The sequence below is a fragment of the Tupaia chinensis genome, unplaced genomic scaffold (assembly GCF_000334495.1).
Source record: "Tupaia chinensis unplaced genomic scaffold, TupChi_1.0 Scaffold143982_1, whole genome shotgun sequence".
Taxonomy (NCBI): domain Eukaryota; kingdom Metazoa; phylum Chordata; class Mammalia; order Scandentia; family Tupaiidae; genus Tupaia; species Tupaia belangeri.
The window spans coordinates 146,623-162,323 of record NW_006203833.1 but is presented as its reverse complement, the minus strand read 5'-3'; the positions used below and the strand labels follow the sequence as shown (position 1 = coordinate 162,323).

General features: G+C 38.2%; 1 pseudogene; it reads right to left on the bottom strand.

The window, feature by feature from the left end:
- Positions 1 to 1,053: 1,053 nt before the first annotated feature.
- On the bottom strand, positions 1,054 to 1,456 carry LOC106733517 (activated RNA polymerase II transcriptional coactivator p15 pseudogene; annotated as a pseudogene).
- Between the last annotated feature and the right edge of the window lie 14,245 nt (positions 1,457 to 15,701).

The following is a 15,701-nucleotide window of genomic DNA, read 5'->3' as shown; positions in this document are numbered from 1 at the left end:
CCATAACGTAACCATTATGCCATCTACTTTTAAAAGCTAGAGTTGTCCTTTGCCTCTGTTGATTGATTGATTGACTACCAGAGGGTGTATGCATTCTCCATGTTGAGGAGAGGGAGACAGGGTGTGGTTATAACACAATTCCTTCTCTATTTGTCTACCTTGGACACCCAAGCACATGTGCCCACATGTTTTTCAAGCCACCAGGGACAGGGTTTAAACTGCCTGGTTATCTATGTGGGAGCCAGCTCTCTTAACACTGCATAAGGCTGGCCCTCTCCTTCGCTTTTTTATTAGTCTTGCTTTCAGTCCACATTTCAATTTTTCCTTCCCAAAATGCCATAGGTAATGTCCTATATGAATCCTGTTTGAATCCAATTTCTTTTTTTAGAGAAATTATTATTTTAGGGGCCAGCAGGTGGCATGGTGGTTAAGATGCTGGACTCCCCCATGGCCAACTATGGTTCAAGACTTGGACCTGGTGCCCTGCTTTCTCACTCTTCCTTTCCTTTCTCTCTGTCACTTTCTGGTCAAAATTGAAGAATAATAATAAATTTTTAAAAATTAAAAATTAATAAATCTTAAAACATTATGATTTAATATTACTTATTTATTATTATTATTATTATTATTATCATGTCTTTTAGGTTTTTGCTATAGGGCATGTACACTTGCGAGAAAAAGAGAGACAGAAAATGAGAACTCAGTCCCAGGGGGATGGTCATGTTGCAATCTCTTTTCCATTCTCCTTTTGGAATTCTGGGCATGCATGCAAATGTACCTGGCAAGAATATTTTTTGTTTGTTTGTTTGTTTGTTTTAAATAATTGATTTTATTTTACATTAGGTATTGAGCATAGAGCAATATTCCTTAATAAAGTTGACAGCTTTGCTCAGAACATTTTTAATAATTCACATTTTAAAAAGGTATTCATCTTATCAATTGCTCTGCACTCCAAATATACAATAGCTTGGAAAACAACATTTCGAAAATAAAAGCCAACGTAAAAAGATAGATTAAAACAACTAGACAGTACAGTTTTATTTGGCGCAGATGTTACAGTTTTCTTATTGCATTAGCAATGTCCAAAACCTGTTCCTTCAGCTGACTCCATTTCTCTGGATTTAAAGAAATATCTTTTCTTCCTGGTTTCATCTCACCTTCTGGATCCATCCAATATTCTCTAATATCAAATTAGACCTTTCCCTTTACAGTCCTGAGCACCAACGTAGCTCATTTTCCCGATCTAAAACATGTTCTCATCTCTGTTGCTGCTTCTCTGTTTGGAAAAGGACAGAGCTCTGGAAGTTGCACCAGTCTTTTGCTTCTTTGCAGGTTTTTCTGAAACAACTTGCTTTTTCCTCTTCAACTCCTTGTTAACTTCACTGTCAGAATGGCTGCCAGAATAGCTTGATGGAACAAGTTCCTTTGATTCAGGCATTGCTTCGCTCCTGCCATCCAACAGCCTCCTGCTCGTTCTCTCGCCACTGATCCTGGCATGAGTTTCAAGCCTCTGGCTCTGGGACTAGAACTGCAGTTGGGCACATGGGAGTCCAACACCTTAACTGCAACACCACCTGCTGACCCCAACTTTGTTATTATTATTGGTATTTTATTATTATTTTAAAATTTGACCAGAGAGAAAGAGAGGGAAAGTGAAAGCAAGTAGCCAGGTCTGGGACTGGAACTATAATCTGCCATGTGGGTGTCCAGCACTTATAACACCTTGACACTTGTCAGCTCCTTGAACCCAATTTCAATTACTGTCCTATCAGACCACTTTGAGATATAAATATATGTCTATATTTAGCCTCATTGTTAATTTTTCTATTGGTTACTTCCATTATGTATCATAGTTATAGAAAAAGAAAACTGTTAGAAGATATATAGGTATGAGAGGTGGCAGTGGTCATGCAAATAACTTAGCAGTAATTTTAAGTGACTCCTTAAGAAGGAGGTACGTCATAGTCTTTCTTTTTATTTTCTATTTTTTTTTAAAAAACGTTTTTATGGGCCGGCTGGTGGTGTGGTGGTGAAGGCAGCTGGATCCCACACAGCCAACTGCACAGTTCAAGTTGCAGACCTGGTGGCTTGAAAAATACATAGGCAAGTTGCAGACCTGGTGGCTTGAAAAACACATAGCGTGCATATGTACGTGTACCCGAAATCACAAAAGGAGAATGGAGAAGGGATTGTGCTTGGCCATCTGCCCTGGAGAGTTTCTCACTTTCCCTCTTTCTTTTCCTCTCTCTGTCTCTCTCTCTGGTGCATGCACCCTGTAGCAAATTTAAAAAAAAATTTTTTTTTATACTGCTGAAGAACAAATAAAATGGCAGTGCCATGATTTGTTATTTATATTGTAATGTCGTGATCTTTTTGAAGGGTTATCATCTTTCTGACAGTTATGACCTATTCTCATTCAATGAGTTAAAATTTTATGACATCGGAGGGAGAGAGACATGTTCCAGTTCTGCCTATTCCTGACCCACAGGATGATAATTTCCCTCTTCTTTCTGCCGTGGAAAGATGATCAACTGTGGCAAATTCCTAATTGCACCCATTTCCTCCCCCAAATCTACCCATTGGCTGTGGGGCTGGCCTCTGGAGCCGCAGAGGTTTAGGTTAAGTTTAACCAACATTCATTTTTTTATTCCTCTTTCTTTAAAAAAATTAATTTTGCTCTGGGATACATGTTCTTGCCAAAGGCAGAGAGAGACAGAGAGAAAAAGCAAGAAAGCACCCCTGAGAAGGTGTGGCTAAACTATAATCCCCTCTCTTTCCAGTCTCCTCTCAGGATTTTCGGCATGCATGTACAGGTGCTGGAATTGTTGTTTGTTTGAGAGGTTTTTGCTATAGGGCGCGTGCACTCGCCAGACAGACAGAGAGAGACAGAGAGACAGAAAGCGAGAAATCACTCCCCAGGAGGGATGGCCATGCCGCAATCCCTTCTCCTCCATTCTCCTCTCGGGATCTTCGGCACGCACGCACACACGCCCGGCGTGAGTTTTAAGCCACCAGGTCCAGGACGCGAACCATGGTCGACTACATGGGAGTCCAGCAACATAGCCATTATGCTAACTGCTGGTCCCAACTGGATTTGTTTTTTAAGTTGCAGGGTCCAGGACCCCAGCTATGCAGTTGACCATGTGGGATACAGTCATCCTAACCACCATGCAACCAGGTGGCCCATTGTTTATTAATTTTAATGCCAAAGGATGTGTGCATGCATGAAGGAGAGGGAGAAGGAGAGAGAGAGAAAAAGTGAGAGAGAGAGAGAGCACTCTTTGATGGGGCCTTGTTGCAATGTGTTCTTGGTGTTTTGTTCATGGGGGGATTTGAACCCTAGTGAGTCATGTGTAATTTGGCTCCCTTGTAGTGCTTATCTTCTGGACTCTGGGGCTAGCTCTAATTATTTTTTTATTTTTATTTTTTTAAATTTTTGCCATAGGGCACATGTGCTACCCAGAGAAAACCATAGAGAGGTAGAAAAGAAAAATAAGCCTCCAGAAGGGATAGTCACGCCATAATTTCTTCTCCATTTTCATCTCAGGATTTTGGGTACACATACACACACACATGTTCAGTGTGATTTTCAAGGCACAGGGTCCGGGATTCTGATTTGTTATTTATATTGTAATGTCGTGATCTTTTTGAAGGGTTATCATCTTTCTGACAGTTATGACCTATTCTCATTCAATGAGTTAAAATTTTATGACATCGGAGGGAGAGAGACATGTTCCAGTTCTGCCTATTCCTGACCCACAGGATGATAATTTCCCTCTTCTTTCTGCCGTGGAAAGATGATCAACTGTGGCAAATTCCTAATTGCACCCATTTCCTCCCCCAAATCTACCCATTGGCTGTGGGGCTGGCCTCTGGAGCCGCAGAGGTTTAGGTTAAGTTTAACCAACATTCATTTTTTTATTCCTCTTTCTTTAAAAAAATTAATTTTGCTCTGGGATACATGTTCTTGCCAAAGGCAGAGAGAGACAGAGAGAAAAAGCAAGAAAGCACCCCTGAGAAGGTGTGGCTAAACTATAATCCCCTCTCTTTCCAGTCTCCTCTCAGGATTTTCGGCATGCATGTACAGGTGCTGGAATTGTTGTTTGTTTGAGAGGTTTTTGCTATAGGGCGCGTGCACTCGCCAGACAGACAGAGAGAGACAGAGAGACAGAAAGCGAGAAATCACTCCCCAGGAGGGATGGCCATGCCGCAATCCCTTCTCCTCCATTCTCCTCTCGGGATCTTCGGCACGCACGCACACACGCCCGGCGTGAGTTTTAAGCCACCAGGTCCAGGACGCGAACCATGGTCGACTACATGGGAGTCCAGCAACATAGCCATTATGCTAACTGCTGGTCCCAACTGGATTTGTTTTTTAAGTTGCAGGGTCCAGGACCCCAGCTATGCAGTTGACCATGTGGGATACAGTCATCCTAACCACCATGCAACCAGGTGGCCCATTGTTTATTAATTTTAATGCCAAAGGATGTGTGCATGCATGAAGGAGAGGGAGAAGGAGAGAGAGAGAAAAAGTGAGAGAGAAAGAGAGAGCACTCTTTGATGGGGCCTTGTTGCAATGTGTTCTTGGTGTTTTGTTCATGGGGGGATTTGAACCCTAGTGAGTCATGTGTAATTTGGCTCCCTTGTAGTGCTTATCTTCTGGACTCTGGGGCTAGCTCTAATTATTTTTTTATTTTTATTTTTTTAAATTTTTGCCATAGGGCACATGTGCTACCCAGAGAAAACCATAGAGAGGTAGAAAAGAAAAATAAGCCTCCAGAAGGGATAGTCACGCCATAATTTCTTCTCCATTTTCATCTCAGGATTTTGGGTACACATACACACACACATGTTCAGTGTGATTTTCAAGGCACAGGGTCCGGGATTCTAACCATGGTTGACCATGCGGGAATCCAGTGCCTTGATTGCTATACCGCCTGCTGGACCCTCCCTAATATATTTTTTAAAACAAATCTGCCCTTCACTTATATAAAGTATATCCCAAATATAAAATACATCCAAATTCTCGACACTTCTCCTTTCCTCCACTGCTGTTACCCTGGTCTAAGTAGTTACCAGCTCTTGCCTGGACTATTGCAATAATCTCATGATTTGTCTTCATGCTTCCATGTCTGCTCCATCCCTACAACCTGTTCTCAAGTTAACTGCCATAAATGCTTTGAAAAATATGTGAAATGTGGTCAATCCTCTCTCTAAGATAAATTTTTCCACATGGCTTCCAACTCACTTAGGTACTGGCCAAAGTCCTTATAGTCACCTAAAAGGCTCTATGCACCCTGACATACAGTAAGCATTCAATAAACTTTTGTTCTCCTTATTTTCAAAGTGATTCCCTGATTCCTCAAAATTTCCTCTGGGAAAATAGCTTCTAGACTTCTATTCTGGTCATTTCTCTTTAAATGAATTTTAATTTTATGGGGACCTTTTTAAAATGTGGCACCAAGATGTAAACATAGTGCTCTAGTTTTCGAATACCCAGTAAAGTTTACTCCAAACATCCTTCTCTCACTGCAGCCTAGAATTACATTGGCTTTTTTGGCAGCTGTGTCATAATATGTGATCACATTCCAATTCTAGTTAACAAAAAATCCCACGTCTTTGCCCAGAAACTGATGTTAATTCAAATCTACTTAGCCTTGCATTTATGCAGTTAGTGTTTTAAAACTATGTAAGTACTGACCAAGAATTTCTTCTTTCATAGAATTCAGTCATTTCTGTTCCAAGAAATTTGCATCAGTGCCTCTAATTGCTCAGTTTTGCTACTATGGCAACATTCTCACTTGTTACTATTTTTTCAGTCATTACATTTTCCATCAACTTGTCCCCCTTATCTTCCAACTGGTGTGTAACACAAAGGTTTTTTTCTTTTTTTTTTTAAGCTGAGGTTATTTTGACAGATCATTTAAATATTTCTCCTAATATTATTAATTGTAAAAAGAAAAGTTAAATAGGATTCAGGAGGTATGGTATTCTTTCATGTGTTAACACTAGCATTATGTTCTTAGAGAAGTAAATTAAACTCTATTTCTTAATTTTACCACCTATAAAAAGAAGAAGAATGGTACCTTGTATCTGCTATTCAATACAGGTATTTTAGTTCATTTATTTAGTTTTAAAGTTTCCAGAGGGTGTATGAGCTTGCCAGAGAGAAACAGAGAGAGAAAGAGAGGGAGAAAGTACCCTCCAAATGAGGTGTAGTAACATCACAAACTCTTCTTCTCTATCTCTCCATCTCCTCATTTGGGACACGCATATGCATGTACCTGGTGTGTTTTTACTTTTTTATTTATTTAAACTTTGCCAGAAGGCATGTACACTTGGTGGAGAGAGACAGAGAGACACACAGAGAAAGAGAGAGGAGAAAGCACTCCCGATGGGGCACAGATATACCACAATTTCTTCTCTGCCTCTCTCTCCTTTTGGGATTTTGGATATACGCACACATGTTTCTGGAGTGTTTTTCTAAGTTACTTAGGTCCAGGCCTTGAACCATGGGATCAATTATCTGGGATCCAGCAGTCTTAACCACCAGGCCACGAGCTGGCCCCTGGCATCTTTTTCAAGCCTCCATCGCTTGAAATTCAAACCCTGATAGTACACATGAGCACTGGCTCCCATAACCACAATGCCATGGGACTGCCATAGTTTTTATTTTTTTTTTTAATTGTCAAAGAGCACAAGCATTCATTAGAGAGAGAGAAATGGAGATACGAAAAAAACACTTCCTTATGGGATGTGGTCATAGTGCAATCCCTTCTCCTGTTCTTCACCATGTTGATACTTTGGGTATGCACACACACATTTTCAGCATGTGTTTCAAGCTGATAGGCTGGAAATTCAACTGCAGTTAGCCATGTGATATCCTATTCGCTTTAACCACTGTGCCATGGGCTGGCCCAAATAACACAAATCTTATTTGCACATTTGTCTCAGTACATGTCTGGTGGCTTTGATAATGATTAAGATATATATGTTGCATTTCAAATAGAAGCAAAGGTGAAGTCTAAAAGCTAAAGGCTTTTAAAGGAGTCTTAAAACACTGAAATCAACAGACTTAGTTTAAATAATTTAATAACCACTTGAGCTGAACTAGAAATAATTTTCTTCATACTTGATCAAAGTTTTATAGCTCAAGCCCCTACCCAAAACCTATGGATTTTAATAACAAAACTTTAATAACCTTAATAACAATAATGCATCTTTTAAAAAAAAGTTAATCTTTTACATAAAGTTTAAAAGCTACAGTAGCAACCAGTTACTTCTTTCTTTTCATTTAGAAAAAATATACCACTTGGGGCCAGCAGATGGTATGGTGGATAAGGTGCTGGATACTCCCACGTGGCTGGCCACAGTTCGAGTCCTGGACCTGGTGGCTTGCTTTCTCACTTTTCCTCTCTCTCTCTCTCTCTGGTCAAATGAAAATATATGAAGCAATAAATTAAAAATTAAATAATTCTTAAAAAAAAGAAAAAATATACCGCTTGAACTTTCATGCAAAAAAATAGAATGTTAGGAAGAAAATCTAAGTTAGTATCAGCAATAGAAAAGAATAACAGGTTGGTATATTAATTCAATTTCTCTTTAATAAAGCTTACTTTAAAAAATTTAAAGAAGGGAACCAGCAGTTAGCGTAATGGCTATGTAAAAACAAATATTATGTTGTAGTATTAAAAGACTTAATATGTTACTCTCCTGGTGAATATTGTAAGTTAACAGGAACTATGTAAGATATTTAATCTATTGTGAGACAACATAGTTTCACTGTTTTATTTTATTTTTCATTATTATTATTATTTTAATTTTTGCTATAGGGCATGTGTATTTACCAGAAAGAGAGAGGGGGAAAGTAAGAAAGCAAGCAGCCAGGTGTGGGACTCAAATCATGGTTGGCCATTTGGGAGTCCAGCACCTCAACCACCATGCCATCAGCTGGCCCTCAAAAATAATTATTTATTTAATTTTATTTGTTATTATTATTTTATTTGACCAGAGAGATAGAATGAGAAAGGAAAAGTAAGAAAGCAAGCCTCCAGGTCTGGGGCTCAAACTGCAGTCGATGATGTGGATGGCTAGTGCCCTAACCACCATGCCGACTGCTGGCCCATGAAGCTTACTTTTATTGAAACTATGATTAAGTATTTGAGATGATCAAAATAAATATTATATTATTTAGCTTCACTACTGTAGTGCAATTATTAAATTTTTAAAAAATTATTTCTTAACTTACAGGCATGTATTTGAGATACTGAATTTGGGAGAAAACATCATCTGTAGGCCTTCGTGAGAAGCAGTCATTTCCACAGAAAAAGTGTATGTTTGAGGAGAGTCTTCCAAAATTAGGCTTAGGAGCTAAGGTATCAGTCTTTTGGGTTTCCACTACCTTACTGCTAGCTAGTTGTCAGTCTTCTGATTTCTCCAGATTTCTTCTCATTTTCTCTATTTCTAAATGTTAGAGTACTTCATGGATCAGATCTCAAACCTTTACTCTTTTCTATTCTTGTAATTTTCATGGCTTTGCATTTTATCTATCTGCTGCTGACATTCACTTTTGTAACTTCAGCCAGTAGCTTCCCCTTGACCTTCCTTTTTTTTTCTTTCTTTTTTTTTTTTTTTTGGAGAAAATGTTGCTACAGAGTACCTGCACTTGCTGGAGAGACAGAGACAAAGACAGAAAATGAGAAATCACTCCCAGGGGGGATGGCCACACTGCAATCTCGTCTCCATTTTCCTCTCGGGACTTTGGCACACACACACATACACACACACACACAGCGTGTTTTAAGTCGCAGGGTCTCGGACTCGACCTGCAGTTGACTACTGGGAGTGCAGTGACATAATCACTGCACCATCTGCTGGCCCCTCCCCTTGATGTGCAGACTCACATACACATAAGCTCACTAGAGTCCTTAATGTGGAAGTCCCATCATATATCCAAACGGATCTCTTGACTTTCTTACAGATGCTCAGTCCAAAAACCTTGGAGTCCTTGGCTCCTTTATCTCAAATCCACAATTTATTTTGTAAACAAATCCTGCTTATCTCTAACTTAAAAATACATTTAGAATTCCAATATATCTCACTTCCTCCCATTGCCACCTCGTTCCAATCCAATCTTTTTCATCAGGACTGTTAGATTTCTAATTTGCCTCTTTGCTTTTTTCTGTCCCCTCCTAAAGACTATTTTCAACACAGTATGTCCTAAAGCATAGATCACATCATTCCATTCTTTAAAATGCTATATGGCTTCCTATCTTACTCAGAGTGAAATCTGAAGTCCTTACTATGGCCTAAAGTCCCTACAGGATCTGCACTCTCCCTCCCCCAATGATCCAATTTCATCTTCCATAGCTCACACTCCATTCCTCTCTCTACATCAGTGACAATGCCTCCTTTTTGTTCTGAGCATTTTGACATTCTTTCCTCCCTTAGATATCCACCTTGCTTAACCCTCACTTTCATCAAGTGCCACTGTATCAGAAAGGTTTTTCTAGTAGCCCAGATAAAATAGCATCATTTACCTGGCCCTATTTGTTCTCTATTCCATTTTATTTTGCTTTGTTTTTCTTGTTAGCACCTATTGCTAACATATTACATATTATTTGCTTAATGTCTGTCTTCTGCAGCTAAAACTTCAAGTCCATGATGTTTATTTTGTTCATTGTTGCATTCTATCACCTACCACAATGCTTGGCATATAATAAGTACTTAACAAGATATCTGACAAAATACGCAGGAGCAGGGAAAAGCAAATCTGTCATTCATTGATCAGATACAGTAAAAATCATTGAGCTAGAGTCATATATGGCTGAATCTCCTAAAGAAAGTGTTGAGTAAAAATGTAAATTGCAGAAGAGCATATGTACTATATGTAAAATGTGGTACCATTTAGTAAAATTTTAAATTAAATTATAAAACATAAACATGCTTTATTTACAGATTTTGCACATGTGTGGCATATGTGAAAGAGAGAGAAGGAACCTTAGAGGAGAGAGAGAGATGGAGTTGGGATGTGGTAGAAGGAACAGAGAGGAAAGAGATGATATATGGGAATGGTAAATACCAAAATCAGACTACAAAATGACGGTTATCTGTCAAGGGCAGTAATGAGCAAGATATTCACAATATTACTCTAATATTTTGTATGCTAATACAAGAAAAATAGCTATGTAGACTTTACTGAGTCTTAGGGAGTCAAAGAAAATTTACATCACACCTAATATAACCTAATACAATTCCCATTATACACCACTGTTTTCCTTCAAAAGCCTTTTGCACTACCAGGCATCCATTCTCCATCTTTTCTTTCCTATTTTGCACTTTTTTTTTTTTTTAACTTTTATTCTGGGAAATTTCAAAAACGTCAAGAGTAGAGATTGGTATGTTAATGCACCATGTACTCAAACATCTGCTTCTTGCCAAAACAGAATAACAGAGATGGAATTTACTCTCTAGCCTGAAACAACAGTTTTAAGACAATAAGCAACAAGGGGCAGTGATTACTGAGGGAAGGGAAACAAAGAAGGTGAGCCTAAGACTGTCAGAGCTTACTGTCTGGATAGAAGTTCCCAGCTGTGGAGCAGGGAGAGAGAACACAGTGAGCATGGTTGTTCAGTGTGGACCTGTTCTTTAGGCACCAAATGAACAATGGAAGGACACACAGCATTCAGAAATGCTGTGTATCCACAGCATTTGGGCAGGATATGCTCTCATTTAGAGGCAAATAGGAGCAGGTCTCAGTCAAGAGTGATGAAAGAGGAAGCTTTCTATCCCATCAACAAAAACTGCTAGTGGCCCTCTCCCCTACTTTCCCTCTTACCCATGACTAAGTTTCTGAAAGGAACAAATAAAAACCATCAAAGGATATATAAGCCAAATTTAAAAGTACTATAAAACCCAAACCTAATGATTCTTTATGCCTATTTCATATGAAATTCTCTTGCAACAAATAAATGACATTCAGGAAAGAACTCCATTGAGAAGAACTCATAATCAGAAGCTGAGGTGTTTGTATCTCTTTTTTATACCACTGTTCATATAATGTGGGAGAAGAAAGTTATGATATTAAAATGCCATTTTCTGCTTAAGGAAACCAAACTTTTAGAGCAGACTTGGCTGCGACCTGCTTTACAAATGCATTTATTTCTCCTTTTTAAAAATAAAAATTATTAATTTAACTTGTTATCATTAATTTTTTTAAAAAATTGCATAGGGCATGTACTCTCACGAGAGAGAGAGAGAGAGAGAGAGAAAGGAAGCCACCATTTCTGGGACTTGAACCATAGTTGACCATAGGGGTGTCCAGTGCCTTAACCACCATTCTACCTGCTGGCCCAACAAACCCATTTCTTAAATTTCATGCTCAATTTGAAAATTCATCTTTTTCTCCTATTTCTAAATAATCCTACAGGAGGCTCGTCCATAATGTATTTCTTATTTTCAGTGTACTCAAAGTTTTCCTAATGCTATTTTGTGATATATGGTTTCTCTTTCTTTCTTTAAGAATTATTTTATTCTCATGCCGGGTGCGTGTGCATGTGTGCCCAAGATCCCGAGAGGAGAATGGAGGAGAAGGGATTGCGGTGTGACCATCCCCCCTGGGGGGTGATTTCTCGCTTTCTGTCTCTATGTCTCTCTCTGTCTGTCTGGCGAGCGCACGCGCCCTACAGTGAAAATCTCTCCAAAAAAAAAAAAAGAATTATTTTATTTAACTTTATTTATTTATTATTTTAATTTGACCAGAGAAGGACAGAGTGAGAGAGAGGGGGGGGGAAAGTGAGTAAGTAAGCTGCCAGGTCCAGGACTCAAATCATAGTTGGCTATGTGGGAGTCCAGTGCCATTAACCACCATGCCACCTGTTGGCCCCAAGGTATCTCTTTATTATTCATTTACATATTTATATTGAACATTTATTGTGCATGAGACAATAGCTAGGATATAGGAGGGATGCAAATTTCAGAACATGCAGATCTTATCTGAAGGAATGTAGTCTCTAGAAGGAAATGCTTTCATTGAGATACAAACAAGAGTAGGTGTCAGGCATAAGCCAGATTTATAAACAATTACAATAAAAAGTAGACTATGGGACTGCAGGTGGTATAGTAGTTAAGGTGCTGAATTCCCACCTGGCTGACTGTAGTTCAAGTCCTAGACCTGGTGACTTGCTTTCTCCCTTTCTCTCTCCTTCTCTGTTGCTCTCTGGTCAAATTTTTAAAAATTATAAAAACAATAAATTGAATTAAATAATTATGAAAAATAAAAACAGTAAAAGACTAAGTACTCTAAGAAAGTGCATTTAGAAAGTTTTGGATTTAGGACTGGCCCCAGGGCCTAGAGGTTAAGGGAGCCAGATCCCACGTGGCTAACTGCATGGTTTAAATTTTGGCCCTAGTGAGCACATGCACATTCATGCTTAAAATCTTGACAGGATGGGGAAATGGAAGATAAGCGATTATGACATGACCATGCCCCCTTGCGGGGTGATTTCTCCTTCACTTATCTCTCTGTCTTTCTGACTCTCTTTAGCAAGTGGCGACATCTTCTGGCAAATTAAAGAAGAAAAAAGTTTCAGATTTAGAAGGGATCTTAATGGCAATTGAAAAGGGATCTTCTTCACTTTAGAGATTAAGAAACTGAAAAAGAAAGGCTAAATGATTTATCTGTGCAGTACAGTCTACTCATGTGAGACAACATTGCAACCTGGAAAGAATAGTGAATTCAGGATCAGATACTTAGGTTTTTGGATTTCATCTCTGACTAGCTCTCACAAGGACAAATGCTAGAACCTTCTTGAGCCTTAATTTTCTCATCTATTGACCCAGGATAATAACACCTGCCTGTTAGAATTGGTGTAAAGATCAAGCGAAATAGAGAAAAAGTTTTGTAGACTAGGCAGCAATATTTTTTAATTATTTACTTATAATTGTATTTATTCATTCCTTTATTTTAATTTGACCAGAGAGACACAGAGAAACGGAGAGAGAGAGAAAGTGAGAAAGCAAGCCACCAGATCCAGGACTTGACCCATGGTCAGCCATGTGGGGCTGTCCAGCGCCATAACCACCACGCCACCTGCTGGTCCCCATAGGAGGCAATATTTGAAAAGTAGGCTATTACTACAATTAATTAATTGCAGAACTAGAAATAGAACCCAAATCTCCTAATTTGAGACCTTTGGCCATCATGTATGAATGTGGAACGTTCTTCATGACTATTCATAATCAATTTAGGCAATTCACTTGACAATGTAATTAGAGTAGAATATAATTATCCATCATGGCATACATATGTTATTTATTTGAATACCTGTTCCTCACCTGTTTGAGTTATATGTAGAAACATAAAACAGATGCTCTTGCTATTAAACTTCCTTGGCTAATTCTCACAGTGACACAGGATAAGAATTTTATCCAACATTTCTCAATACCATGTTGTATTTTCAGCCTGTTTATTCTAGCTTCTTCCTTAGAAGCAGTGTTAGTGTTGAATAGAAGGTGAGAAATTTAAAAAAAAAAAAAAAACATGAACTTTGTAGATCAAAACTAGTGAATATATCCTTGGGGCACTTGAAGAGAAGTTAAGTGATAACATCAATATAATAGTGTGTTACTTCTTTGATCTGCTAAAAAGTTAAATGATATGATCAGTTTTATGTTTTTGAGTTTTCATTCTAGTCGGTGCATGTAGAAACAAAGCTAAGATACAGGTCAACTGAAAAAGCTTTTGTCCATTACAGACTTCTTCCTCTTTAGGACAGGTGAATATTTTTGCATATATTACTGTACAATTTAAGTAATTCAAGAACTGGTATGGTGTAGAGGAAAGAACATGGAGCTCTGGGTTTTACTTTCCAGTTTGACTACTGTGACACTTGAGAAAAGTCACTTTTCTAACCTTCAGCTTCTTCATCTGTGAAGACTAATAAAACCTACCCACTAGACTGTCAAAGGATAATTACACAGTATATAGTATATCCCAAATAATTTAAGACAACTAAAAAGATGCTAATTACATTAGAAAGACAAACATAAAATAATTTAAAATGAAGTACATGAAAACAGAAACATTTAGGTTAATCACAGCAATGTGATTAATTCGTAAATCTATATTAAGTAGTCCTATATACTTGCTATGACTAGGCCACAGATCTGAGTCTGAACTACTTAGCTGTTGTCTCAAAGGGGAAATATGGCACAGTCACCGAACCAATGGTGTTCATCTGTTAAAAGAAAAATTTTAGACAAAATGAATTGAACAGAGTTTACTTGAGCAAAATAGAAAGTGGCAAAACAAAAAATAGGTTGTAGGCTCTCTGCTCTAGCGGTATGAACGGGGAACAATCGTAGGCCGAACACAGAAGAAAAGTAGAGAAATTACCTGATTGGCTATAGCTAAGTGTTTGCCTTATTTGGTCTGATGGGAGGTCCTAAATGTTTATTTCGGTATGGTCTGATGGGACGTCTATAGTCACACATACCAATTAGCTGATTGGCAGTTTTTGATTGGCTGGAGGGTTTTTTTTTTTTTTTTTTTTTTTTTTTTAATCACTTACCAAAAATAAATAAATAAGTAAATGCCTCCAAGTTAAGTTTCAGTTTGTTTATGTAAGAGCTCTGAGTGTAGTAACAACCTCAGGCTAATTGCCTCCTTATTTGCTTTAATACATCCATAAGATTAAAAACAAATGAGTAGTTTTGTGATTCCTCAAAAAGTTCAACATAGAGGCCCAGTTGCAGTGGTTCAGGCAGTAGGGGTGTTGCTGCCTACTGCAGATAGACATATAGGAAGGCTTGTGTTGGGGTCTGGGTTTTAGCCGAGATTTACCCCACGAGCCAGATTGGCTTGTGATCCTGACTAGCTGTAGGGCTGAAGAGAGGATGGCTGTGTGAGACCCTGTCAAGGTGGCCTTTCTTTATCTCTCTCCTTCAATTACATAAATAAATCTAAGTGAAAAAGTTCAATGTAAAAAAAAAATGTAATATTACCCTAAGATCTAGAATTTCACTCTCAAGTATATACCAAAGGAATTGAGAATAAGTATTCATTGGTGTACTTGTACACTAACGTTCATAGTAGCATTATTTTCAATAACCAAAGGTAGAAACAACCAAAATATGTATCAGTTTATGGAGGAGTAAGTAAAATGTGGCATAACCATACAATGAAATGTTATTCAGCTATAAAAAAATTTAGTAGTTGATATATACTACGATGTGGATAAACCTAAAAACATTAGGTTTGGTGAAAGTAGCCAGAAAAGGTTACATAATGTATGATCCCATTTACAGTATATGAAATATTCAGAATGATTAAATCCATAGAGACGAGAAATAGATTAGTGGTTGCCAACCCCTGAAGAGAGTGGGAGATAAGGTTCTCCTTTGGAAGTGAAAATATTTTGGGACTAGACAGAGATAAAGTTGTACAACATTGTGAATGTACTGAATGCCACTAATTATACGGTTTAAATTGGTTAATTTTATGTTATGTAAATTTCACTTCAATAAGAAATAAAAAGTAAAAATGACTCAAAATAGAAAGAGGGTTGGCTTCCTAGTCCAGTGGTAATGGGCTCTTCGAAAGAAGCTAGGTCCAACATGCTAACTAGAGTTTGAATCCTTGGCCTGACTAGTCTGAAATATGTCAGGCATGCCTTAAAGTGCCCATGATCCCAAGGGCTGGA